Genomic DNA, 26,966 nt, shown 5'->3' with positions numbered 1-26,966 from the left:
ATACGAATACTTCATTACCTTCACCGATGATTACTCACGATATGGGTTTGTCTATTTGCTCAAACACAAATTTGAGACCTTTAACGTATTTAAGGTCTTTAGGGCTTTAGTGGAAAAGCAAACTGGCAAAGTGATCAAAACCCTTCGATCTGATCGAGGTGGTGAGTATATGTCTGGAGAGTTCGATGACTTTCTTAAAGAAGAAGGTATCGCTTCTCAGCTTACCGCACCTGGCATGCCTCAACAAAACGGAGTGTCAGAGAGAAGAAACCGAACTCTTATGGAGATGGTTAGATCAATGATGAGTTACTCATCACTCCCTCTTTCCTTTTGGGGATATGCCCTTGAAACAGCCGCCTATATTCTGAACCAAGTTCCGTCCAAAACGGTTCCTGGTACACCTTATGAACGATGGACTGGCCGTAAAGTGAATCTTGGCCGCATCCGAATTTGGGGTTGCCCTGCACACGTGCTGAGGCAAAAGACTAGCAAGTTGGCTAGTAGGTCAGAATTGTGCCTGTTTGTGGGATATCCAAAGGAAACCAAAGGTTTTACTTTCTATAGTCCCGAGGATGATAAGACTTTCGTTAGCACGAATGCTCGTTTCCTTGAGGAGGACTTTATGAAAGATGCAAAACCTAGAAGCAAAATTGTGCTTGAAGAAAAGTTGGGTGAGGAAGCTTCTACCTCATCTGTAAGAACTGTTCTTACCCCAACTGAAACACAACCTAACTCATCAGAATCTCGTCAAGTAGTACTTAGACGTAGTGGGAGGGCTACTCAAAAGCCTGAATCAAACCTTTGGCTTGACGCCATGAAAGTTGAAATGCACTCGATGTATGTCAACAATGTCTGGAAACTTGTAGACCTTCCTGAAGGGATTAAACCCGTAGGGTGTAAGTGGATATACAAGAAGAAAAGAGGTCCTGATGGGAACGTCGAGACGTTCAAAGCACGACTTGTGGCAAAGGGTTATACCCAACAAGAAGGGATTGACTATGAAGAAACCTTCTCGCCAGTCGCGATGCTTAAATCCATCCGCATACTCCTATCCATAGCTGCAGCTCTCGACTATGAGATCTGGCACATGGATGTCAAGACAGCCTTTCTGAATGGCAATCTTGACGAGCGCATTTACATGGCTCAACCAGACGGTTTCGTGGAAGAAGGTCAAGAGACCAAGGTTTGTGAGTTGCTTAAGTCCATTTATGGATTAAAGCAAGCATCTAGGTCATGGAATATTAGATTCGATGAAACTGTAAGAGCTTTGGCTTTGAACAGTCAATAGATGAGCCTTGTGTTTACAAGTTAATACACGAAGGCAAAGTTATGTTTCTGGTGCTATATGTCGATGATATACTACTCATTGGTAATGACGTGGGTAAGTTATCTGAGGTTAAGGTCTGGCTAGCAATGCAATTCGATATGAAGGATCTAGGAGAAGCCGCGTACATTCTGGGAATCCAAATCTTTAGAGATAGGAAAAACCGGACCCTGTCACTCTCTCAAGCATCTTATATTGATAAGGTGATGGATCGCTTCTCGATGCAAGACTCCAAGAAGGGTCAAACACCCTTTAGGCATGGAGTTTCACTCTCTAAGGACTAGTCTCCCAAGACTGCACAAGAGATTGAAGACATGAGGAAAATTCCTTATGCCTCTGCCGTTGGCGTAGTTAGCCGTTTCCAATCGAACCCTGGACCCGAGCACTGGATTGCTGTTAAGCATGTTCTTAAGTATCTTCGAAGAACTAGGAACTTGATGCTTACATACTCAGGTACTGACCTGACTATGACGGGATATATCGACTCCAATTTTCAAGCGGATAAGGATTCGAGGAAATCCACTTCGGGATCTGTGTTCATACTTAATGGTGGAGCTGTTTTGTGTAGAAGTATTAAGCAATCTTGCATTGCTGACTCCACAATGGAAGCAGAGTATGTGGCTGCTTGTGAAGCATCGAAAGAGGCTGTATGGCTTAGAAAATTCCTTAAGTATTTGGAAGTTGTTCCAAACGTCGACGAGCCAATGACCCTTTATTGTGATAATAGTGGGGCTGTCGCTAACTCAAAGGAACATCGAAGCCATAATCGCTCTAAGCATATTGAGAGGAAATACCATTTGATTCTGGAGATCGCGCAGCGCGGAGACGTGGAGGTGAAGTAGATCTCTGACAGATCCATTCACCAAGGCCCTAGCGAACAAGGTCTTCGACCAACATCGTGAGGGATTAGGCATGAAAGACTACACACATCTTCTTTGAGTCAAGTGGGAGTTTGTTGTCAATGGTGCCCACAAGAAGAGTTGTAATCTTTATTTTGTACATTTGATGTCATAAAGTCTCATGAAGACTCTTGCTTGTAATTGCCTATTCATTCATTAATAAAGTTGAAATGTTCATTCATTCTTTCTTTGTTTGAAGCTTTATGATAAAACCTTAGTCTTTTAGTCCATAAACAAACTTAACAACTTATGAAGAGACAAATGTAGATTTGCATGAACAAACTCTTCGTAGTTTTCTTAAAACGATATATTCGCAATCTTAGGGTCAAAGGACTATTGACCTCAGTACGATTGTTTGAAGAATCTATGATGTCTGGTTATGAGGCATTGAGAGTTGGAGACTCTATAGTTCTTCTAGGTATCTTCCGAAGGTACTGAATTGACCAGTGCACTTCTAGAGACAATATAAGAACAAACCATTTAACCTCTTATGTCTCGAAGTCACTATGTATGAATTGCATCATGCTTACCTTAATCCTGAAATGAGACATGTCATTTCACACCTTAGTATTCTCATTTGAGAAAGTCAGAGTTCGGACTCACTATATGATTCCGAACAGGGCCTATTGGTGAAGTACTAAGTTGTGAGTATGTCATGAGTAAAGATATGGAATTCATGTACAAGATTGCTGAAATGCAATGCATGTCACCTCATGCTTTGTTCCTTGGAGTGTGAATAAATGGACTGGCCAGTGTCCAAATTGAGTCCTGACTCTTTTGGATGAAACAATGTGACTTGTTAGCTCCTCGTCAATACATTGTTTCTAACTTATTCACAAGCGACAAAGGAGTGGAGGAAATAACAGCTAGAAGGGTAAAATGGTAATTTAGTAAATCCCGACTAGCTGATGACATTTATGAAGGGTAAACATAGATAATATTCAGTGGATCCGCTCATTATAATTAGATGAATTCTTGAGTAGAAAATAAATTCATTTGAACCGAGAGATTTTCAGTGTCAGCTCTTTAGTGGAGTCAGTTGGCATTAAGCTAAACTTGGAAAAGGTTTGTGAACTTTTGAGTCCAAGTGTTTAGCTCAAGCTTTGTTCATTTGGGTCCATGAGGTCACTGTCACGAATCATATCGATAGGAATAGTTAAACTGGAAGCTAAGTCAAAACGAGAACGAAAATAGTCAAAAGGGTATTTTTGTCTTTGATGACTTAATGTCACTCGGCCATGACTTGATCATTGGGCCTCGTGAATTAATTTCATTTCATAAGAGTTTTATTGAAAATTCTTAATGGGCCTTTTTCATGTTCTCATGAATAAATGAAGAAGCTTCTAGAAGCTCCTTCTAGAGACATGTTGGGCGCCTACCCTATAGAAAAATAGGAGAGTTTATTTTGTGCATAAATGTATTTAGATACTTGCCAAAAGAAAAAGAGGAAACAAATTTGCATAAGGATGCATAAGGAACATCGGCCACATGAGATAAAAGGCAAGGCATGGAACAAAATAGGAAACAAATCCAAGGCTTAATGAAGCCTACCTTGGCCGAGTATGTCATAGAGGAAAATAGGAAATTGGCTCATGAATATGTGATATTCTATAGAAGAGGAAACTACCTTATTGAAGGTAAGACCTCTCCTATAAATAGGAGCCTCATTCTTCTTATTTTTCTCATTCCACACAAGTTAGAGATTGAGAGACTCTCTCTCTAGACATTGTGGCCGAAACTCCTCTCTCTCTCTCTCTAGTTTATTTTCGATTTTTCTTGTTTTGGCACCTAGGTCCTCACTCGACCTAGTGTTTAGCTCTGCGACTTCAAGACTCGTTCTTAAGTCGTAGTGTTTAAAAGTGCCCACTCACTAATTCCTTTATTTCGAGTGATTTAGTGATAGAAACTTTCGTGGTTGCTCGAGCTGCCGAGGAAAGAAAGAGAGACGTGCTGCGAGGGGAGACGAGCGTTGCAAACTTTCCAAAAGCTTCTTCAAAGTTTAAGCTTCAAGAAAGGTTAGTAAACTTCTAGCTCATATTAGTTTTTAATTACATGTACTTGCACTTGTCTAGGTTAGTAAAAACTGTTTTACTTGTAAAAGAAATTTTTTAAAATTCCGCCGCTTACCGAAGCGTTAATTATTTTCTTAAACCCTAGATCGATTCCAACAGTTAACGCCCTCAGAACGTACGGGTGGTTGACCACTCATCTTTTCTCAAGTTCGAGAAAGTTGAGTTTGTAGAAGAAAAGAAGAAGATGGACAGAAGGGATTTCGGGTTGAACAGGTCGGGAAGCCACATCCTTCTAGCGCCAAAATGTTGTCGCACGAAAATGAACAACTATTGAAAACCTCGGGCGGTTCGATCCAAGGCCGGACCAAGTTATCGCACCCGGGCCAAGAGTGTGAACTCGAAAGTCTCGAGCTAGGTTTTCTCCGATCAACCCGCCTCTCAGGAGAGGTGGGGTGAGGATGAGGAGTGACTGTGCCTTGGCTGTCGGCTGCCTACGTACCCGTGCGTGGGATCAAGTCAGAACGTAGTTCAGGCGTGTAGGACGCAGTATGAGGCGTGGAACCTCGGTGGAGAAGCGTGCTCGACGAACGAGACGGGGTGCGAGGAGTCCTCGGCAGCGTCTCAGAACCTCGGAGATCGCGTACGCGTCTAGCGTTTTAGGCGCGCGAGGGGAACTCTAGTCGATAACCCTAGGGGCGTGCTTGAGTACCAGAGAACGTTCGGTCAGAGGGAGCGACGTCCGGGAAGTTCCCGTGAGTGCTTCGGAACCTCTGAGAACGGGAGAGAGGGTAGAGAGACTGCTTCAGGCCAAAAATGGCATCAAAAGAAGCAGAGAAGAGTAAGAAATCGAGCGTGTCCATAGGAGAGAACGGCCTTAGGGGACGATGGGGCCGATAGCCGGAGCGCTCGCTAGACAATCCGACCAAGGGCGACCTCGCCCTACCCAGCGCCGAGTGTGGACCATAGAGAGCGCCTAACGGCGCAAAGAAACTCTCGAGGGGAGGATCTCCGCCAAAGGCTCAACTCTCGGAGGGACGCACTCCCCACCATAACTCTTTGCCGACCTCAGGCCAACGCCGGGGACCAAGCGTCCAACGAGTGCCAACAGGCGACTCCCGCGGTCCCGGCGGTCAGCCCTGCCAACGGGCTTGACATGGTGACGATGATTCAGAGCCTCCAAAACCAGATCATCAAAATGAGAGAATCGGGGAGGCAAAGGCCTTATGGAGGGATTGAGGAGTCATACTCTCCCTTCGCCGCTCAAATCCTCGCGCATCCTTGCGTGGGGAATTTCAAGCTGCCGTCCATCCCTCCCTATGACGGACAGACGGACCCGAACTTCCACATCCAGCACTACGAGACGTGGATGACGATGCAGGGACAGTCAGACGCCACCCTGTGTCAAGCCTTCAGCCTGACCCTCACGGGGTCACGGTTTGAATGGTTCCGGAGTCTGAGACCAGGGAGCATCTCGTCCTTCCGGGCTTTGCGAGAAGCCTTCCTTGCTTGTTTCGCCACTCTTGTGGCGCAAAAGAAGTCGAAGACCTACCTCCCGTCAATCCGACAGGGGAGAGACGAGACCTTGAGGCGGTACCTCACGTGCTTCACCGAAAAATCTAACAAGGTCGAAGGGTTCGACGATAAAGACGCCATCACGACGATCACCGAGGGAGCTCGCACGAGCGACTTCCTCAAGTCAATTGTTGGAAAGGTCCCACGAGACATGGCGGAGCTAATGTCGAGAGCCCGTACCTACATGGGGATCGAGGACTACCTCCATGGCTGAGATGGCCGGAATTCAGGAGGGCAAAGCGGTCGCCGTCGCGACGACCAGGACGGAGATTGTCCCGACCCTCGAAAGAGGAGGAACAAGGGAGGCCAGGCCCCTACCGGTCGCTCCCTCCCCGGGCCGAGACCGTCACATGTCGATAGCTTCCGAAAGTTCTCGGTATTTACCCCCCTGAACACTCCGCAAAAGCGGATCCTGACTCTGCACCGTGACAAGCTGGGAAGCCCCGTTCCTCTCACGAAGGATCTCGAAAAGCGGGACCAAAGCAAGTTCTGTGAGTACCATCAAGATCATGGGCATTTGACGTCCGAATGTTAATAGCTTAAGCGTCAGATTCAAGCCCTCATCCAAGATGGTAAGTTGAAGGAATACGTCCTTAGAACGATCGGGACGGCCGCAGCAAACGGTGAGCGCCTGCGGCAAGAAAGAAAGGGTCCGACAACGGTAACCGTTACGGACCGAGTAGCGAACCTAGAACCAGAGAACTCGTAGCTGCACATCGTGGGCTCGATCATGGGCGGCCCGGAGTTCGAGGACTCGAGCACGCAAGTGAAGAAGTATGTGCGAGAAGTCTCCCAAGGGAAGATAGCGCACTACATCAACAACACGTACAAGGCTCCCCCTCCGGCCCCGTTCGAGTCCATGTTCTTCACCAGCCAAAAGGCGGTGCGAGTGCTCCACCCGCACAATGACGCGATAGTCGTCTCGGCCCCGGTCTCCAACAATCTCGTCCGGAGAATCTTAATTGACAACGGTAGCTCCGCCGACATAATCTTCAAGTCGGCATTGGACAGGATGAAACTATCTGGGATGAAACCGACCCCGATCTCGACCCCACTCTTCGGCTTCTCCGGGGAGAGGGTCATGACGGAGGGCACCATCGACCTCCCGGTCTCCTTCGAGACACCGGGGGGGGATCGAGGTCACCCACATCGTGTCGTTCCTGGTTGTGGACCAGCCCTCGGCGTACAATATCATCATCGGCCGCCCGACTCTCAATAGGTTGAAGGCCATAACATCCACCTTGTTGGAATCGATCTAGGGTTTGAGAAAATAATTAACGCTTCGGTAAGCGGCGGAATTTTAAAAATTTTCTTTTACAAGTAAAACAGTTTTTACTAACCTAGACAAGTGCAAGTACATGTAATTAAAAACCAATATGAGCTAGAAGTTTACTAACCTTTCTTGAAGCTTGAACTTTGAAGAAGCTTGTGGAAAGTTTGCAACGCTCGTCTCCCCTCGCAGCGCGTCTCTCTTTCTTTCCTCGGCACCTCGAGCAACCACGAAAGTTTCTATCACTAAATCACTCGAAAAGAAGGAATCAGTGAGTGGGCACTTTTAAACGCTACGACTTAAGAACGAGTCTTGAAGTCGCAGAGCCAAACTCTAGGTCAAATGAGGACCTAGGTGCCAAAACAAAATAAAAAATAAACTAGAGAGAGAGAGAGGATTTTCGGCCAAGTTCTAGAGAGAGAGTCTCTCAAATCTCTTAAACTTGGATGAATGAAATGTGAGGAATGAGGCTCCTATTTATAGGAGTAGGATTACCTTCAAAAGGTAGTTTCCTCTTTTCCTATTGCCTTGCACGTCCAACATGCCTCGTGAAGGCTTAGGATTTGTTTCCTCATTTGATTTCCTCTTAGTTGGCCGAAAATGCACTTTCCTTCTTAAGGAAATTTGTTTCCTCTTTTTCTTTTGGCAAGTATCTTCATACATCAATGCACAAAATAAACTCTCTTTCCCACTATGGCATGAATGAAATTCAGCCTTATTTTCCTTGGGTTGGACGAAATTTGAGCTTCTAGAAGGAGCTTCTAGATGTTTCTTCATTTGTTCATGACAACATAAGAAAAGCCCATTAAGAATTTTCAAGTAAAATTCTATGAAATGAAATTAATCCTCAAGGCCCAATAAACTATTAATGGCTGAGTGTTTTAAGTTTCATTTGTCATCAAATGACCTTGTCAAAAAATTTATTGACATTCATTTCATCCTTTGTCTCAAAAGACAAAAATACCCTTTTAACTATTTTCGTTCTTGTTTTGACTTAGCTTCCAGTTTAACTATTCCTATCGATGTGATTCGTGACAGTGACCTCATGGACCCAAATGAACAAAGCTTGAGCTAAAACACTTGGACTCAAAAGTTCACAAACCTTTTCCAAGTTTAGCTTAATGCCAACTGACTCCACTAAAGAGCTGACACTGAAAATCTCTCGGTTCAAATGAATTTATTTTCTACTCAAGAATTCGACCTAATTATGATGAGCGGATCCACTGAATATTATCTATGTTTACCCTTCATGAATGTCATCAGCTAGTCGGGATTTACTAAATTACCATTTTACCCTTCTAGCTGTTATTTCCTCAACTCCTTTGTCGCTTGTGAATAAGTTAGAAACAATGTATTGACGAGGAGCTAACAAGTCACATTGTTTCATCCAAAAGAGTCAGGACTCAATTTGGACACTGGCCAGTTCATTTATTCACACTCCAAGGAACAAAGCATAAGGTGACATACATTGCATTTCAGCAATCTTGTACATGAATTCCATATCTATGAGAACTTCACAGAGTTACTCATGACATACTCACAACTTAGTACTTCACCAATAGGCCTTGTTCGGAATCACATAGTGAGTCCGAACTTTGACTTTCTCAAATGAGAATACTAAGGTGTGAAATGGCATGTCTCATTTCAGGATTAAGGTAAGCATGATGCAATTCATACATAGTGACTTCGAGACATAAGAGGTTAAATGGTTTGTTCTTATATTGTCTCTAGAAGTGCACTGGTCAATTCAGTACCTTCGGAAGATACCTAGAAGAACTATAGAGTCCCCAACTCTCAATGCCTCATAACCAGACATCATAGATTCTTCTAACAATCATACTAAGGTCAATAGTCCTTTGACCCTAAGATTGCGAATATATCGTTTTAAGCAAACTACGAAGAGTTTGTTCATGCAAATCTACATTTGTCTCTTCGTAAGTTGTTTAGTTTGTTTATGGACTAAAAGACTGAGGTTTTATCATAAAGCTTCAAACAAAGAAAGAATGAATGAACGTTTCAACTTTATTAATGAATAAGCAATTACAAGCAAGAGTCTTCCTAAGACTATATGACATCAAATGTACATAAATAGACACTACTACTCTTCTTGTGGGCACCATTGACAACAAACTCCCACTTGACTCAAAGAAGATGTGAGTAGTCCTATATGCATAATCCCTCTCGAAGTTGGTCGAAGACCATGTTCGCTAGGGCCTTGGTGAATAGATCTGCCAGAGATCTACTTCACCTCCACGTCTCCGCGCTGCGCGATCTCTCGAATCAAATGGTATTTCCTCTCAATATGCTTAGAGTGCTTATGGCTTCGAGGTTCCTTTGAGTTAGCGACAGCCCCACTATTATCACAATAAAGGGTCATGGGCTCGTCGACGTTTGGAACAACTTCCAAATACTTAAGGAATTTTCTAAGCCATACAAACTCTTTGGATGCTTCACAAGCAGCCACATATTCTGCTTCAATTGTGGAGTCGGTAATGCAAGATTCCTTAATACTTCTCCACACAACAGCTCCACCATTAAGGATGACCACAGATCCTGAAGTGGATTTCCTGGAATCCTTATCCGCTTGAAAATCGGAGTCGGTATATCCCGTCATAGTCAGGTCAGTACCTGAGTATGTAAGCATCAAGTTCCTAGTTCTTCGAAGATACTTAAGAACATGCTTAACAGCAATCCAGTGCTCGGGTCCAGGGTTGGATTGGAAACGACTAACTACGCCAACGGCGAAACAGATGTCAGGTCTAGTGCAAAGCATAGCATATATGAGGCTTCCTACGGCAGAGGCGTAAGGAATCTTCCTCATGTCTTCAATCTCTTGTGCAGTCTTGGGAGACTGGTCCTTCGAGAGTGAAACTCCATGCCTAAAGGGTGTTTGACCCCTCTTGCACTCTTGCATCGAGAAGCGATCCATCACCTTATCAATATAAGATGCTTGAGAGAGCGACAGGGTCCGGTTTTTCCTATCTCGAAAGATTTGGATCCCCAGAATGTACGCGGCTTCTCCTAGATCCTTCATATCGAATTGCTTTGCTAGCCAGACCTTAACCTCAGATAACTTACCCACGTTATTACCAATGAGAAGTATATCATCGACATATAGTACCAGAAACACAACTTTACCTTCGTGTATTAACTTGTAAACACAAGGCTCATCTATTGACTGTTCAAAGCCAAAGCTCTTTACAGTTTCATCGAATCTATTATTCCATGACCTAGATGCTTGCTTTAGTCCATAAATGGATTTAAACAACTCACAAACCTTGGTCTCTTGACCTTTATCCACGAAACCGTCTGGTTCAGCCATGTAAATGCGCTCGTCAAGATTGCCATTCATAAAGGCTGTCTTGACATCCATTTGCCGGATCTCATAGTCGAGAGCTGCAGCTATGGATAGGAGTATGCGGATGGATTTAAGCATCGCGACCGGCGAGAAGGTTTCTTCATAGTCAATCCCTTCTTGTTGGGTATAACCCTTCGCCACAAGTCATGCTTTGAACGTCTCAACGTTCCCATCAGGACCCCTTTTATTCTTGTATATCCATTTACACCCTACGGGTTTAATCCCTTCAGGAAGGTCTACAAGTTTCCAGACTTTGTTGACATACATCGAGTGCATTTCAACTTTCATGGCGTCAAGCCAAAGGTTTGATTCAGAACAAGCCATCGCTTGGCTATAGGAAACAGGGTCATCCATGTCGGAGACGGCTACAAGAGAGTCTCCATAAGACATGTACCTGTCAGGCTGTTGAACAGCCCTCCCACTACGTCGAAGTACTACTTGACGAGATTCTGATGAGTTAGGTTGTGTTTCAGTTGGGGTAAGAACAGTTCTTACAGATGAGGTAGAAGCTTCCTCACCCAACTTTTCTTCAAGCACAATTTTGCTTCTAGGTTTTGCATCCTTCACAAAGTCCTCCTCAAGGAAACGAGCATTCGTGCTAACAAAAGTCTTATCATCCTCGGGACTATAGAAAGTAAAACCTTTGGTTTCCTTTGGATATCCCACAAACAGGCACAATTCTGACCTACTAGCCAACTTGCTAGTCTTTTGCCTCAGCACGTGTGCAGGGCAACCCCAAATTCGGATGCGGCCAAGATTCACTTTACGGCCAGTCCATCGTTCATAAGGAGTACCAGGAACCGTTTTGGATGGAACTTGGTTCAGAATATAGGCGGCTATTTCAAGGGCATATCCCCAAAAGGAAAGCGGCAGTGATGCGTAACTCATCATTGATCTAACCATCTCCATAAGAGTTCGGTTTCTTCTCTCTGACACTCCGTTTTGTTGAGGTGTGCCAGGTGCGGTAAGCTGAGAAGCGATACCTTCTTCTTTAAGAAAGTCATCGAACTCTACAGACATATACTCACCACCTCGATCGGATCGAAGGGTTTTGATCACTTTGCCAGTTTGCTTTTCCACTAAAGCCCTAAAGACCTTAAATACGTTAAAGGTCTCGGATTTGTGTTTAAGCAAATAGACAAACCCATATCTTGAGTAATCATCAGTGAAGGTAACGAAGTATTCGTATCCTCCACGTGCCTGTTGGTTGAGCGGACCACATACATCAGAATGTATTAGTTCCAGCAACTCAGTGGCTCTTCGACCCTTATCGGAGAAAGGTCGCTTAGTCATTTTTCCTTCTATGCAGGATTCACAAGTAAGTAGTGAACCTATTGCAGAGGCTTGGAGTGGACCATCCCTCACAAGTCTCTTAATCCTATCTAGACTGATATGACCAAGTCTTAAGTGCCAGAGGTATGTTGATTTTGTTAGATCGGAGGATTCGGAAAGTTTGATCCTCTTTGGCTCCCTAATTAGATCGTTATCTATTTCGGTGTCTAAAAGAGAAGGTTGAGTGGGATAGATGTAAAAAAGACAATTCTTCATACATGCATCAGTGACAAAAGAATTAGAAAAAGAAATACGAATTCCATTCTTTATAAACTTTAAACAATAATCTTGCTCAAGAAGTCGAGCAACGGATATTAAGTTCTTCCCAAAGGTAGGAGCAAAATAAACATTATTCAAGTTTAAAGTGCGGTCTTCAAAAGACAGCGTCACGGATCCCACAGCCTTCGCAGACACCAGGCTCCCATCACCCCATTTGAAACAGAACTCGCCTTCCTCTAAGCTTTTGGTTTTCTTGAAACCATTCAAGGAACAACAAATATGGTTAGTAGCAGCGGAGTCAAGAATCCATGTTGATACATTATCAGCTACTAAGCATGCTTCGGTAACTAGTACAATACTATGTTCCTTTGCTTTGAGATAGGCAGGACAGTTCTTTTTATCGGCTTTGTAAGGTCTGTTCTTAGTTCCAGAGGCGGAGGCCTTTTGCTCAGTAGCATGTGCCTCTCCTTGATTCCTCTTTCTCTTAGTGAGACCTACAGCAGTGTGAAGTTCCTCCATAAGCTTGGTAACAGTATACTCTAGCTTGATAATGGAGAAGTTCATCTTGGAGGTATCGAGAGATGCGGGGAGAGTTTCTAAGATCACATATATGACATTCTTCCCATCAATCTCAGATCCTAGGATTTCCATTTTATTTAGATAACTAATGATCAATATCATAAAGTCTCTAACAGGAGTCCTAGCCTGCATATGACAGTTCATAAACTGTCGGACTGCTTGTAGCCTTGTTTGACGCCTTTGCCCTCCAAACATCTCAAGGAGATTGTAGAGCATGTCAGCGGCAGTCTCTAAGTCATGATGTTGCTCTTTCAGCATATTGCTCATAGATGCCAAGATATAGCACCTCACAATCTCATCGGATCGAAGCCAGGCCGCTAAGGCGTCATTGTCCTCTTGAGTTGAATCATCATTCGTCAGAGGAGGACATGGGTGGTGAGTACCCATTTGTGCTTGTTAACAGTAGGTATTATGTCGAGGTTACATTTCGAGTCTATGTAGTTTTCGTTTTCGAGTTTGTTCGAGGAAAGAATGAAAGAGAGAGAGTTGGGAGACATATTGCCTATAAAAGTTGAAACAAGTTTATGATTAGTCTTTGGTTTAGGATTTAAGTTTGAGTAAGACTTTATAAAATCCAAAGGTGTTATAAACCAAACGATAATTTACTCCCTCAAGAGAAGGCCGCAAAAAATCTCCTTTTATAAGTAAATGACCCTAAGATTGCGAATATATCGTTTTAAGCAAACTACGAAGAGTTTGTTCATGCAAATCTACATTTGTCTCTTCGTAAGTTGTTTAGTTTGTTTATGGACTAAAAGACTGAGGTTTTATCATAAAGCTTCAAACAAAGAAAGAATGAATGAACGTTTCAACTTTATTAATGAATAAGCAATTACAAGCAAGAGTCTTCCTAAGACTATATGACATCAAATGTACATAAATAGACACTACTACTCTTCTTGTGGGCACCATTGACAACAAACTCCCACTTGACTCAAAGAAGATGTGAGTAGTCCTATATGCCTAATCCCTCTCGAAGTTGGTCGAAGACCATGTTCGCTAGGGCCTTGGTGAATAGATCTGCCAGAGATCTACTTCACCTCCACGTCTCCGCGCTGCGCGATCTCTCGAATCAAATGGTATTTCCTCTCAATATGCTTAGAGTGCTTATGGCTTCGAGGTTCCTTTGAGTTAGCGACAGCCCCACTATTATCACAATAAAGGGTCATGGGCTCGTCGACGTTTGGAACAACTTCCAAATACTTAAGGAATTTTCTAAGCCATACAGCCTCTTTGGATGCTTCACAAGCAGCCACATATTCTGCTTCCATTGTGGAGTCGGTAATGCAAGATTCCTTAATACTTCTCCACACAACAGCTCCACCATTAAGGATGAACACAGATCCTGAAGTGGATTTCCTGGAATCCTTATCCGCTTGAAAATCGGAGTCGGTATATCCCGTCATAGTCAGGTCAGTACCTGAGTATGTAAGCATCAAGTTCCTAGTTCTTCGAAGATACTTAAGAACATGCTTAACAGCAATCCAGTGCTCGGGTCCAGGGTTGGATTGGAAACGACTAACTACGCCAACGGCGAAACAGATGTCAGGTCTAGTGCAAAGCATAGCATATATGAGGCTTCCTACGACAGAGGCGTAAGGAATCTTCCTCATGTCTTCAATCTCTTGTGCAGTCTTGGGAGACTGGTCCTTCGAGAGTGAAACTCCATGCCTAAAGGGTGTTTGACCCCTCTTGCACTCTTGCATCGAGAAGCGATCCATCACCTTATCAATATAAGATGCTTGAGAGAGCGACATGGTCCGGTTTTTCCTATCTCGAAAGATTTGGATCCCCAGAATGTACGCGGCTTCTCCTAGATCCTTCATATCGAATTGCTTTGCTAGCCAGACCTTAACCTCAGATAACTTACCCACGTTATTACCAATGAGAAGTATATCATCGACATATAGTACCAGAAACACAACTTTACCTTCGTGTATTAACTTGTAAACACAAGGCTCATCTATTGACTGTTCAAAGCCAAAGCTCTTTACAGTTTCATCGAATCTATTATTCCATGACCTAGATGCTTGCTTTAGTCCATAAATGGATTCAAACAACTCACAAACCTTGGTCTCTTGACCTTTATCCACGAAACCGTCTGGTTCAGCCATGTAAATGCGCTCGTCAAGATTGCCATTCATAAAGGCTGTCTTGACATCCATTTGCCGGATCTCATAGTCGAGAGCTGCAGCTATGGATAGGAGTATGCGGATGGATTTAAGCATCGCGACCGGCGAGAAGGTTTCTTCATAGTCAATCCCTTCTTGTTGGGTATAACCCTTCGCCACAAGTCATGCTTTGAACGTCTCAACGTTCCCATCAGGACCCCTTTTCTTCTTGTATATCCATTTACACCCTACGGGTTTAATCCCTTCAGGAAGGTCTACAAGTTTCCAGACTTTGTTGACATACATCGAGTGCATTTCAACTTTCATGGCGTCAAGCCAAAGGTTTGATTCAGAACAAGCCATCGCTTGGCTATAGGAAACAGGGTCATCCATGTCGGAGACGGCTACAAGAGAGTCTCCATAAGACATGTACCTGTCAGGCTGTTGAACAGCCCTCCCACTACGTCGAAGTACTACTTGACGAGATTCTGATGAGTTAGGTTGTGTTTCAGTTGGGGTAAGAACAGTTCTTACAGATGAGGTAGAAGCTTCCTCACCCAACTTTTCTTCAAGCACAATTTTGCTTCTAGGTTTTGCATCCTTCACAAAGTCCTCCTCAAGGAAACGAGCATTCGTGCTAACAAAAGTCTTATCATCCTCGGGACTATAGAAAGTAAAACCTTTGGTTTCCTTTGGATATCCCACAAACAGGCACAATTCTGACCTACTAGCCAACTTGCTAGTCTTTTGCCTCAGCACGTGTGCAGGGCAACCCCAAATTCGGATGCGGCCAAGATTCACTTTACGGCCAGTCCATCGTTCATAAGGAGTACCAGGAACCGTTTTGGATGGAACTTGGTTCAGAATATAGGCGGCTATTTCAAGGGCATATCCCCAAAAGGAAAGCGGCAGTGATGCGTAACTCATCATTGATCTAACCATCTCCATAAGAGTTCGGTTTCTTCTCTCTGACACTCCGTTTTGTTGAGGTGTGCCAGGTGCGGTAAGCTGAGAAGCGATACCTTCTTCTTTAAGAAAGTCATCGAACTCTACAGACATATACTCACCACCTCGATCGGATCGAAGGGTTTTGATCACTTTGCCAGTTTGCTTTTCCACTAAAGCCCTAAAGACCTTAAATACGTTAAAGGTCTCGGATTTGTGTTTAAGCAAATAGACAAACCCATATCTTGAGTAATCATCAGTGAAGGTAACGAAGTATTCGTATCCTCCACGTGCCTGTTGGTTGAGCGGACCACATACATCAGAATGTATTAGTTCCAGCAACTCAGTGGCTCTTCGACCCTTATCGGAGAAAGGTCGCTTAGTCATTTTTCCTTCTATGCAGGATTCACAAGTAAGTAGTGAACCTATTGCAGAGGCTTGGAGTTGACCATCCCTCACAAGTCTCTTAATCCTATCTAGACTGATATGACCAAGTCTTAAGTGCCAGAGGTATGTTGATTTTGTTAGATCGGAGGATTCAGAAAGTTTGATCCTCTTTGGCTCCCTAATTAGATCGTTATCTATTTCGGTGTCTAAAAGAGAAGGTTGAGTGGGATAGATGTAAAAAAGACAATTCTTCATACATGCATCAGTGACAGAAGAATTAGAAAAAGAAATACGAATTCCATTCTTTATAAACTTTAAACAATAATCTTGCTCAAGAAGTCGAGCAACGGATATTAAGTTCTTCCCAAAGGTAGGAGCAAAATAAACATTATTCAAGTTTAAAGTGCGGTCTTCAAAAGACAGCGTCACGGATCCCACAGCCTTCGCAGACACCAGGCTCCCATCACCCCATTTGAAACAGAACTCGCCTTCCTCTAAGCTTTTGGTTTTCATGAAACCATTCAAGGAACAACAAATATGGTTAGTAGCAGCGGAGTCAAGAATCCATGTTGATACATTATCAGCTACTAAGCATGCTTCGGTAACTAGTACAATACTATGTTCCTTTGCTTTGAGATAGGTAGGACAGTTCTTTTTATCGGCTTTGTAAGGTCTGTTCTTAGTTCCAGAGGCGGAGGCCTTTTGCTCAGTAGCATGTGCCTCTCCTTGATTCCTCTTTCTCTTAGTGAGACCTACAGCAGTGTGAAGTTCCTCCATAAGCTTGGTAACAGTATACTCTAGCTTGATAATGGAGAAGTTCATCTTGGAGGTATCGAGAGATGCGGGGAGAGTTTCTAAGATCACATATATGACATTCTTCCCATCAATCTCAGATCCTAGGATTTCCATTTTATTTAGATAACTAATGATCAGTATCATAAAGTCTCTAACAGGAGTCCTAGCCTGCATATGACAGTTCATAAACTGTCGGACTGCTTGTAGCCTTGTTTGACGCCTTTGCCCTCCAAACATCTCAAGGAGATTGTAGAGCATGTCAGCGGCAGTCTCTAAGTCATGATGTTGCTCTTTCAGCATATTGCTCATAGATGCCAAGATATAGCACCTCACAATCTCATCGGATCGAAGCCAGGCCGCTAAGGCGTCATTGTCCTCTTGAGTTGAATCATCATTCGTCAGAGGAGGACATGGGTGGTGAGTACCCATTTGTGCTTGTTAACGGTAGGTATTATGTCGAGGTTACATTTCGAGTCTATGTAGTTTTCGTTTTCGAGTTTGTTCGAGGAAAGAATGAAAGAGAGAGAGTTGGGAGACATATTGCCTATAAAAGTTGAAACAAGTTTATGATTAGTCTTTGGTTTAGGATTTAAGTTTGAGTAAGACTTTATAAAATCCAAAGGTGTTATAAACCAAACGATAATTTACTCCCTCAAGAGAAGGCCGCAAAAAATCTCCTTTTATAAGTAAATGACACATCATTAATGCTAAGCCAAGATGTCAATACATCTATTTTGACTAGCCACCTTGTAAATTGGTTTGATCACTCACATCCTTTCGCAGGGCCTCGAGGGAGGATTACTAGGGATTGAGCCTAAGTGTGCAACCAACCACTTAGTCCAAAAGATAAACTTTGAAAAACAATCCCCCAAGGGGAGGCCTTGCCATCATCGTCTCACTCTCGGACGTAGCTCATTGAGCAATGATCAGAGCAAAGCGCCCTTGAGTACTCTTATTTAAGAGAGGGCCACGAGGGTGACTCTTAGTCCGGCGACACTTGCACTTTTCATTAGTGTTGGGGATCGTGGGTTACAAACAACAAGTATAACCCTCCCACTTAGTTTTTGGAGTTGGTTCATCGACTCTTATAAGTTCAGAAACAGATTTCCTAGTTAGAGAGCGACGGAGCGGACAACTAGAAGAGAATCCTAGATCGACATGTTCAGAGTAGTATTAGTGCATAAAGGCACAAGGTACATACTCGATCTTTTCCTATTTTCTATTTCGGGAAAGTGCGTGAGGGAAGTGTGAACTTCAACTCACTCGAACACTTGAAAGTTTGAGATTACACATCTTTTTATTTTTCGGCTTGTCTACAAAGAGACCTCCCACTCAAATTTTCAAGAGCATATAGATTTTGAACATATGTGATATAGATATAGTTTTGAAAACATTTTGAAAACTTATTTGATTTGGATGACAAAATATTTTCAAGTTTGAAAGTGAAAACGGTTTTTCAAAATTCAAACTAGTTTTGTAAAAATTCAATTTCAACTAAACTTTCAAAAATCAAAACATTTTAATCTTACACATCATGTTTATAATCATATGAAAAACATTTTTGCTCAAGAAAATTTTCTCATTAGAGTTCTATAACTCATGGTAGTGGGGTTTGAAAATCCGGATTTCTAAAAAACTGGAGTTTCAGACAGCCGCGCACCTTGGAGTAAAATCGCCATATCTGGCGGCTCCGATGTCCTTTTGAGCCGAAACCGGTGGCATTGGATAGAGGACAAACAGAGCTTTAATTTGATTCAAGAATCATTAAATTTCGATTTCTGAGCAGAGAGTTATGCCACTTTTAATGCGGGTTTACTCCAGCTCGAAGAAAAAGAAATAAATTAAAGCTTGGTCCTTTTTAGGTGCGAAAAAGAATCGAGTGTAACGGAACGTTTTAAGATGTTGTTTAAAGCTTTTATTTGTGTTTTATTAGCAGGGTAATAACATAGAATAAAAGAAATAACAACATGCATAAAACGATTTAAGTAAATGAACGAAACTAGCAAGACAATATAACTAGTCACAAAATTTTACTCGAAATTTCTCAAACCTTTAAAACACGTTTTTCAATATAAAAAATTAAAAACTTTTAGAACTGATTCTAATGTGTTTTAAAAACATCCCAAACTCATAGAAAATCAACATGCTTTTTAATTTAAAGACAAGAGCATTAAATTAAAAAAAATCTAAGATTACAATTCTAACTTGTCACAAAATTAGTAAACTTTCGAAAACGATTTTCAAGCTCATAATTTTAAAAACATGTACATGCTAATCTTTGACCACAGCTCTGATACCATTTGTTGGAATCGATCTAGGGTTTGAGAAAATAATTAACGCTTCGGTAAGCGGCGGAATTTTAAAAATTTTCTTTTACAAGTAAAACAGTTTTTACTAACCTAGACAAGTGCAAGTACATGTAATTAAAAACCAATATGAGCTAGAAGTTTACTAACCTTTCTTGAAGCTTGAACTTTGAAGAAGCTTGTGGAAAGTTTGCAACGCTCGTCTCCCCTCGCAGCGCGTCTCTCTTTCTTTCCTCGGCACCTCGAGCAACCACGAAAGTTTCTATCACTAAATCACTCGAAAAGAAGGAATCAGTGAGTGGGCACTTTTAAACGCTACGACTTAAGAACGAGTCTTGAAGTCGCAGAGCCAAACTCTAGGTCAAATGAGGACCTAGGTGCCAAAACAAAATCGAAAATAAACTAGAGAGAGAGAGAGGATTTTCGGCCAAGTTCTAGAGAGAGAGTCTCTCAAATCTCTTAAACTTGGATGAATGAAATGTGAGGAATGAGGCTCCTATTTATAGGAGTAGGATTACCTTCAAAAGGTAGTTTCCTCTTTTCCTATTGCCTTGCACGTCCAACATGCCTCATGAAGGCTTAGGATTTGTTTCCTCATTTGATTTCCTCTTAGTTGGCCGAAAATGCACTTTCCTTCTTAAGGAAATTTGTTTCCTCTTTTTCTTTTGGCAAGTATCTTCATACATCAATGCACAAAATAAACTCTCTTTCCCACTATGGCATGAATGAAATTCAGCCTTATTTTCCTTGGGTTGGACGAAATTTGAGCTTCTAGAAGGAGCTTCTAGATGTTTCTTCATTTGTCATGACAACATAAGAAAAGCCCATTAAGAATTTTCAAGTAAAATTCTATGAAATGAAATTAATCCTCAAGGCCCAATAAACTATTAATGGCTGAGTGTTTTAAGTTTCATTTTTCATCAAATGACCTTGTCAAAAAATTTATTGACATTCATTTCATCCTTTGTCTCAAAAGACAAAAATACCCTTTTAACTATTTTCGTTCTTGTTTTGACTTAGCTTCCAGTTTAACTATTCCTATCGATGTGATTCGTGACAGTGACCTCATGGACCCAAATGAACAAAGCTTGAGCTAAAACACTTGGACTCAAAAGTTCACAAACCTTTTCCAAGTTTAGCTTAATGCCAACTGACTCCACTAAAGAGCTGACACTGAAAATCTCTCGGTTCAAATGAGTTTATTTTCTACTCAAGAATTCGACCTAATTATGATGAGCGGATCCACTGAATATTATCTATGTTTACCCTTCATGAATGTCATCAGCTAGTCGGGATTTACTAAATTACCATTTTACCCTTCTAGCTGTTATTTCCTCAACTCCTTTGTCGCTTGTGAATAAGTTAGAAACAATGTATTGACGAGGAGCTAACAAGTCACATTGTTTCATCCAAAAGAGTCAGGACTCAATTTGGACACTGGCCAGTTCATTTATTCACACTCCAAGGAACAAAGCATAAGGTGACATACATTGCATTTCAGCAATCTTGTACATGAATTCCATATCTATGAGAACTTCACAGAGTTACTCATGACATACTCACAACTTAGTACTTCACCAATAGGCCTTGTTCGGAATCACATAGTGAGTCCGAACTTTGACTTTCTCAAATGAGAATACTAAGGTGTGAAATGGCATGTCTCATTTCAGGATTAAGGTAAGCATGATGCAATTCATACATAGTGACTTCGAGACATAAGAGGTTAAATGGTTTGTTCTTATATTGTCTCTAGAAGTGCACTGGTCAATTCAGTACCTTCGGAAGATACCTAGAAGAACTATAGAGTCCCCAACTCTCAATGCCTCATAACCAGACATCATAGATTCTTCTAACAATAATACTAAGGTCAATAGTCCTTTGACCCTAAGATTGCGAATATATCGTTTTAAGCAAACTACGAAGAGTTTGTTCATGCAAATCTACATTTGTCTCTTCGTAAGTTGTTTAGTTTGTTTATGGACTAAAAGACTGAGGTTTTATCATAAAGCTTCAAACAAAGAAAGAATGAATGAACGTTTCAACTTTATTAATGAATAAGCAATTACAAGCAAGAGTCTTCCTAAGACTATATGACATCAAATGTACATAAATAGACACTACTACTCTTCTTGTGGGCACCATTGACAACACACCTATCATCTGATGATGAAATTCCCGACCAAGAAGGGGATTTCCGTAATGTTAGGAGCCCAATCGATGGCAAGGATGTGCTACATCCAAGGCATGGACGGAAAGAGAAAGGGAAAGATGGTGAGCACCATCTTCCAGCTCGGGGACAAGCTCCCGTGCAAGATAGAGGAAGGGGGCACCTTTGGAGAACTGGACCAAAGGGACGATGTCGAGCGTCGGAAGGTGGAGACACCGGACGACCTCGTTCCCGTCATGTTGGACGACGCCAAGCCTGACCAAGTAGTTAAGGAAGGCGCCCAACTCTCGTCCGAAATCCGACTCCAGCTCCCAGCCGTCCTCCTCGAGTTCAAAGACGTCTTCGCGTGGACACACGCCGACATGCCGAGGATTGACCCCGAGATAATGGTCCACTGCCTCAACGATGACAAGAGGGTGACCGAGCGCGTCCAACCGCGACGGGCATTCAGTGGAGAGAGGTACCAAGCCAGCGTCAAATGACCTCGAGGCCAAGTTCCGAGAGGACACGGCTCGAGGGCTTGTCGAGCTCCTAGACCGCCCCAGCGTCAACGGCGCGCTTATCGCCGACCTCCTCAGCTATGGCGTCAAGGACCACGTCAACCACGATCAAAGAGACCCCAACAACGTGGCAAACTAAAAAATTAACGAGACCAACCTCGACCACGCTATTCACGAAAGTGAACGCGCACGCACGCCTTCGAGGAGATTCCCTCAGACAACCACGTCGAGACATCAATCGTCGAGTGGGCAAACACGTGCGCCCTCAAGGAGACACCCTCGAGAAACCACATTAAGACAAAGGTCGAGCAATGTTCGAGGACGCTCAATCTCAAGCTCCCGAAAGGGATGCTCCAAGCTCACCATTTGCGTCTAAAACCCTTGTAGAGACGACGACGTCTATGATCGCGGAATCCGTCAAGGGCGTCGCCTGAAAGACATACCCTTGCCAAGGGTGATAGGAACAGCCAGCAGAGACTTGAGAGACTGCCTCAATTCGGCCAGCGGAGACTTGAGAGACCGTCTCAATTCTCGAAGGGAATCTCATGGGAGTGACTTGAGGGATAAACTCAACGCCCGGCGTGAGATCGCGAGAGAGGTCATCTTGGGACGCCAACCACCCAACGTTGCTAACCGCGCATCTAACAAGAAGCTCGTCGCCACACTCATGGCACCGACCACCGGTCCCGACTCGCGAAGGAAGAGGCGTAAAAATGGTCATGTCCCTAATGACCATCCTTCTCCAGCCCGGAAGAAATCCTTCATCCCTCTCAATGCAACACCCGACAGGATCATGAGCTTACACAGAGCAAAGAGTGCGAATATCACCATGACCACGGACACGTGACAACTGAATGCTACCAACTTAGGAAGCAAATTGATTCCCTGATTCGAAGTGGGGATCTCAGGGAATTCATCACATCCGCTAGCAAGGTGACGATCCCGATTAAGCACCCGACTCGTCAAAGAGAAGGAAACGTCTACTAAAGAACAAGCTCCCGCCATTTGCGGCCATGATTATCACGGCTTCCGCCGTTAAACTCACGCCCGAACTCGCTCGACTTTGTGATCACTTTATTTCAAACATGTAATTTTCTTTTTCCAAATAAGGCTAAGTGCCATGGCAACCTGTAACGACCTCCTTATCGCAATAAAGAGTTATTCTACACATGATGACATATAATTGTAGATCCCCTACACGAGAGTTTCCTGCTTTTCGTCTCACAAACGCAAGAAACTCGGGGGGCTAATAGGGAGCAATACTCAATCAAAACAACTCCAAAACGAACAAATAAAAGTATAACAAAGTCTCAAGGGGCCGATGGTTAGGCCGGAGGTCCCAAAGGGAGACAATCAGTACATGACTCCTCGAGTTGAGTTCACTCCTTGAGTTGAGTCCCGAGTCCACGAGTCAACCGATAAGTCCTCGTGCCGTCTCTACATGACTCCTCGAGTTGAGTTCGCTCCTCGAGTTGAGGTCTGAGTCCACGAGTCGACCGATAAGTCCTCGTGCCGACTCTACATGACTCCTCGAGTTGAGTCTCGAGCCCACGAGTCGACCGATAAGTCCTCGTGCCGGCTCTACACGACTCCTCGAGTTGAGTTCGCTCCTCGAGTTGCTGTCCGAGTCCACGAGTCGACTAACCACTCCTCGTGCCGACTCTACATGACTCCTCGAGTTGAGTTCACTCCTAGAGTTGAGTCCCAGGTCCACGAGTCGACCGATAAGTTCTCGTGCCAGCTTTACATGACTCCTCGAGTTGAGCTCACTCCTTGAGTTGAGTCCCGAGTCGATCAGTCGACCGATAAATCCTCGTGCCTACTCTACATGACTCCTCAAGCTGAGTTCGCTCCTCGAGTTGAAGTCTGAGTCCACGAGTCGACTAACCACTCCTCGTGCCGGCTCTACATGACTCCTCGAGTTGAGGTCCGAGTCCACGAGTCGACCGATAAGTCCTCGTGCCAACTCTACATGACTCCTCGAGTTGAGTTCACTCCTCGAGATCAGTCCCGAGCCCACGAGTCGACCGATAAGTCCTCGTGCCAGCTCTACACGACTCCTCGAGTTGAGTTCGCTCCTCGAGTTGAAGTCCGAGTCCACGAGTCTACTAACCACAACTCGTGCCGACTCTACATGACTGCTCGAGTTGAGTTCACTCCTCGAGTTGAGTCCCGGGTCCACGAGTCGACCGATAAGTCCTCGTGCCGGCTCTACATGACTCCTCGAGTTGAGGTTACTCCTTGAGTTGAGTCTCGAGTCAACTAGTCGACCGATAAGTCCTCGTGCCGGCTCTACATGACTCCTCGAGATGAGTTCGCTCCTCGGGTTGAGGTTCGAGTACACGAGTCGACCGATTAGTCCTCGTGCTGACTCTACACGACTCCTCGAGTTTAGTTCACTCCTCGAGTTGAGTCCCGAGTCCACGAGTCGACTGATAAGTCCTCGTGCCGGCTATACATGACTCCTCGAGCTGAGTTCGCTCGTCGAGTTGAAGTCCGAGTCCACGAGTCGACTAACCAATCATCGTGCCGACTCTACATGACTCTTCGAGTTGAGTTTGCTCCTCGAGTTGAGGTCTGAGTCCACGAGTGGACCGATAAGTCCTCGTGCCGACTCTACATGACTCCTCGAGTTAAGTTCACTCCTCGAGTCGAGTCTCGAGTCCACGAGTCGACCGATAAGTCCTCGTGCCAACTCTACATGACTCCTCGAGTTGAGTCCACTCCTCGAGTTGAGTCCCGAGCCCACGAGTCGACCGATAACTCCTCGTGCCGGCTCTACGTGACTCCTCGGGTTGAGTTCACTCCTCGAGTTGAGTTTCGAGTCCACGAGTCGACCGATAAGTCCTCGTGCCGACTCTACATGACTCCTCGAGTTGAGTTCACTCCATGAGTTGAGTCTCGAGTCCACGAGGCGACCGATAAGTCCTCATGTCGGCTCTAAATGACTCCTCGAGCTGAGTTCGCTCCTCGAGTTGAGGTCCGAGTCCACGAGTCGACCGATAAGTCCTCGTGCCGAGTCTACATGACTACTCTAGATTAGTTCACTCCTCGAGTTGAGTTCCGAGTCCACGAGTCAACTGATTACTCCTCATGCCGACTCTACTCATGACTCCTCGAGTTGAGTTCACTCCTCGAGTCGAGTACCGAGTCCGCGGGTCGACTAACTACTCCTCGTGTCGACTCTACATGACTCCTCGAGTTGAGTTCACTCCTCGAGTTGAGTTTACTCCTCGAGTTGAGTACACTCCTCGAGTTGAGTTCACTGCTCGAGTTGAGTCTCGAGTCCACGAGTCGACCGATAAGTCCTCGTGCCGACTCTACATGACTCCTCGAGTTGAGTTCACTCCTTGAGTTGAGTTCCGAGTCCACGAGTCAACTGATAAGTCTTTGTGCCAACTTTTCACTCCTCAAGTCGACCTTACATGTAGCTCCTTGAGTCGAGTCTATTCCTGAAGTTGAGCCCTAAAACCCATTGATCTACTTGAAAGTCCTCGTATCGAAAAAACACAACTTCCTGAGTCACCAGTCAACGGAAGACTCGCAAGACTCAATAAAAAATCTGCATGCTCTCCCACAAACAGCAAAAGTCATCCCTAACGACATTCTACAGAGGCCCCTAACGCTCGCCGCCCAGCTCATGCACCAATGGGCAGCGAGTCACAAATGGGTTTCAAAGGTCTGCACCCGCCGGACGTAACTGGTCTAGCCAGCGTCCACGGGAAACCTGGTCACAAAAAAAGGCACCACGCTCGCCGCCCAGCTCGCGTGCCAATGGGCAGCGAGTCACAAATGGGTTTCAAAGGCATGCGCCCGCCGGACGTAACTGATCTAGCCAGCGTCCATGGAAAACCTGGTCACACAAATGTGGCACCACGCTCGCCGCCTAGCTCGTGCGCCAATGGACAGCGAGTCACAAATGGGTTTCAAAGGCCTGCGCCCGCTTGACGTAACTGGTCTAGCCAGCATCCACGGAAAACCCGTTCACACCAATGTGACACCAAGTCCCCCCGAGGCCCAAGCCGTGCAAATCGATCACGCCTTCATTGGTAGGTCGAGAAAATAAGCTGCGCACAATAAATCCGTGCAAATCGATCACGCCTCCATTGGTAGGCCGAGAAAATAAGTTGCGCACAATAAAGCCGTTCTAATCGATCACGCCTTCATTGGTAGGTCAAGAAAATAAGCCACGCACAATAAAGCCGTGCTAATCAATCACGCCTCCATTGGTAGGTCGAGAAAATAAGCCGCGCACAATCAAGTGGTGCTAATCGATCACGCCTTCATTGGTAGGTCGAGAAAATAAGCCACGCACAATCAAGCTGTGCTAATCGATCACGCCTTCATTGGTAGGTCGAGAAAATAAGCCACGCACAATAAAGGCGTGCTAATCCATCACGCCTCCATTGGTAGGTCGAGAAAATAAGCCGCGCACAATCAAGTCGTGCTAATCGATCACGCCTTCATTGGTAGGTCGAGAAAATAAGCCACACACAATCAAGTCGTGCGAGTCGATCACGCCTTCATTGGTAGGTCGAGAAAATAAGCCACTCACAATCAAGCCGTGCAAATCGATTACGCCTTCGTTGGTAAGTCGAGAAAATAAGCCACGCATCGCCGAGCGGCGGAAATCGATTACGCCCTCGTCGGCACATCGAGAACATAAGACATATAAAGTTAAAGACGATAAAAGCCATCCCTCGCGACGCATCAAACCCGCCCTTCGTGACGCATCAAAGCTGTCCCTCGCGAGGAACAAAAGCCGTCCCTCGTGATGCGCTAGAGCCGCTCTACGATGCACTCGCGAACCCCAGAGTGATCGTCTGAAGTCCACCTGTCGATGTGATTCTTGAGTTTCCGCTCAACCTACGCTCGACCAGAAACTCGAGAGGCTAATGTTGTTGTCCCGTCAACGACCGACAGGGGCAAAGGAGTCAAAACGCGCCACGGTTCAAAGAACCGCGAGGAAGCGAGGTGTTGCTAGCCAAACCGGACCAACATAGGCGGAACCGTCGCGATGATTCCCAGCTGGTCAGCCAGTGACCTTCTCCCGGCCGGCCGACGAGCGCACAACACCTCCAAACCGGCCAAGTCCCGTCCGGTCGACTCCTGGCCACTGGCCGGCCCAAGTTCAGCCAACCCTAGGCCGCCACTCGGCCAATGGCCGGCCCAGGGCTGGCGCCTGGCCAA

Source organism: Urtica dioica, chromosome 1 (assembly GCF_054948205.1).
Source record: "Urtica dioica subsp. dioica isolate 48M chromosome 1, U.dioica_male_clone48M_v1_H2, whole genome shotgun sequence".
In the NCBI taxonomy this organism is placed as follows: domain Eukaryota; kingdom Viridiplantae; phylum Streptophyta; class Magnoliopsida; order Rosales; family Urticaceae; genus Urtica; species Urtica dioica.
The sequence above is the reverse complement of the archived record's forward strand: the minus strand, read 5'-3'. Positions refer to the sequence as shown.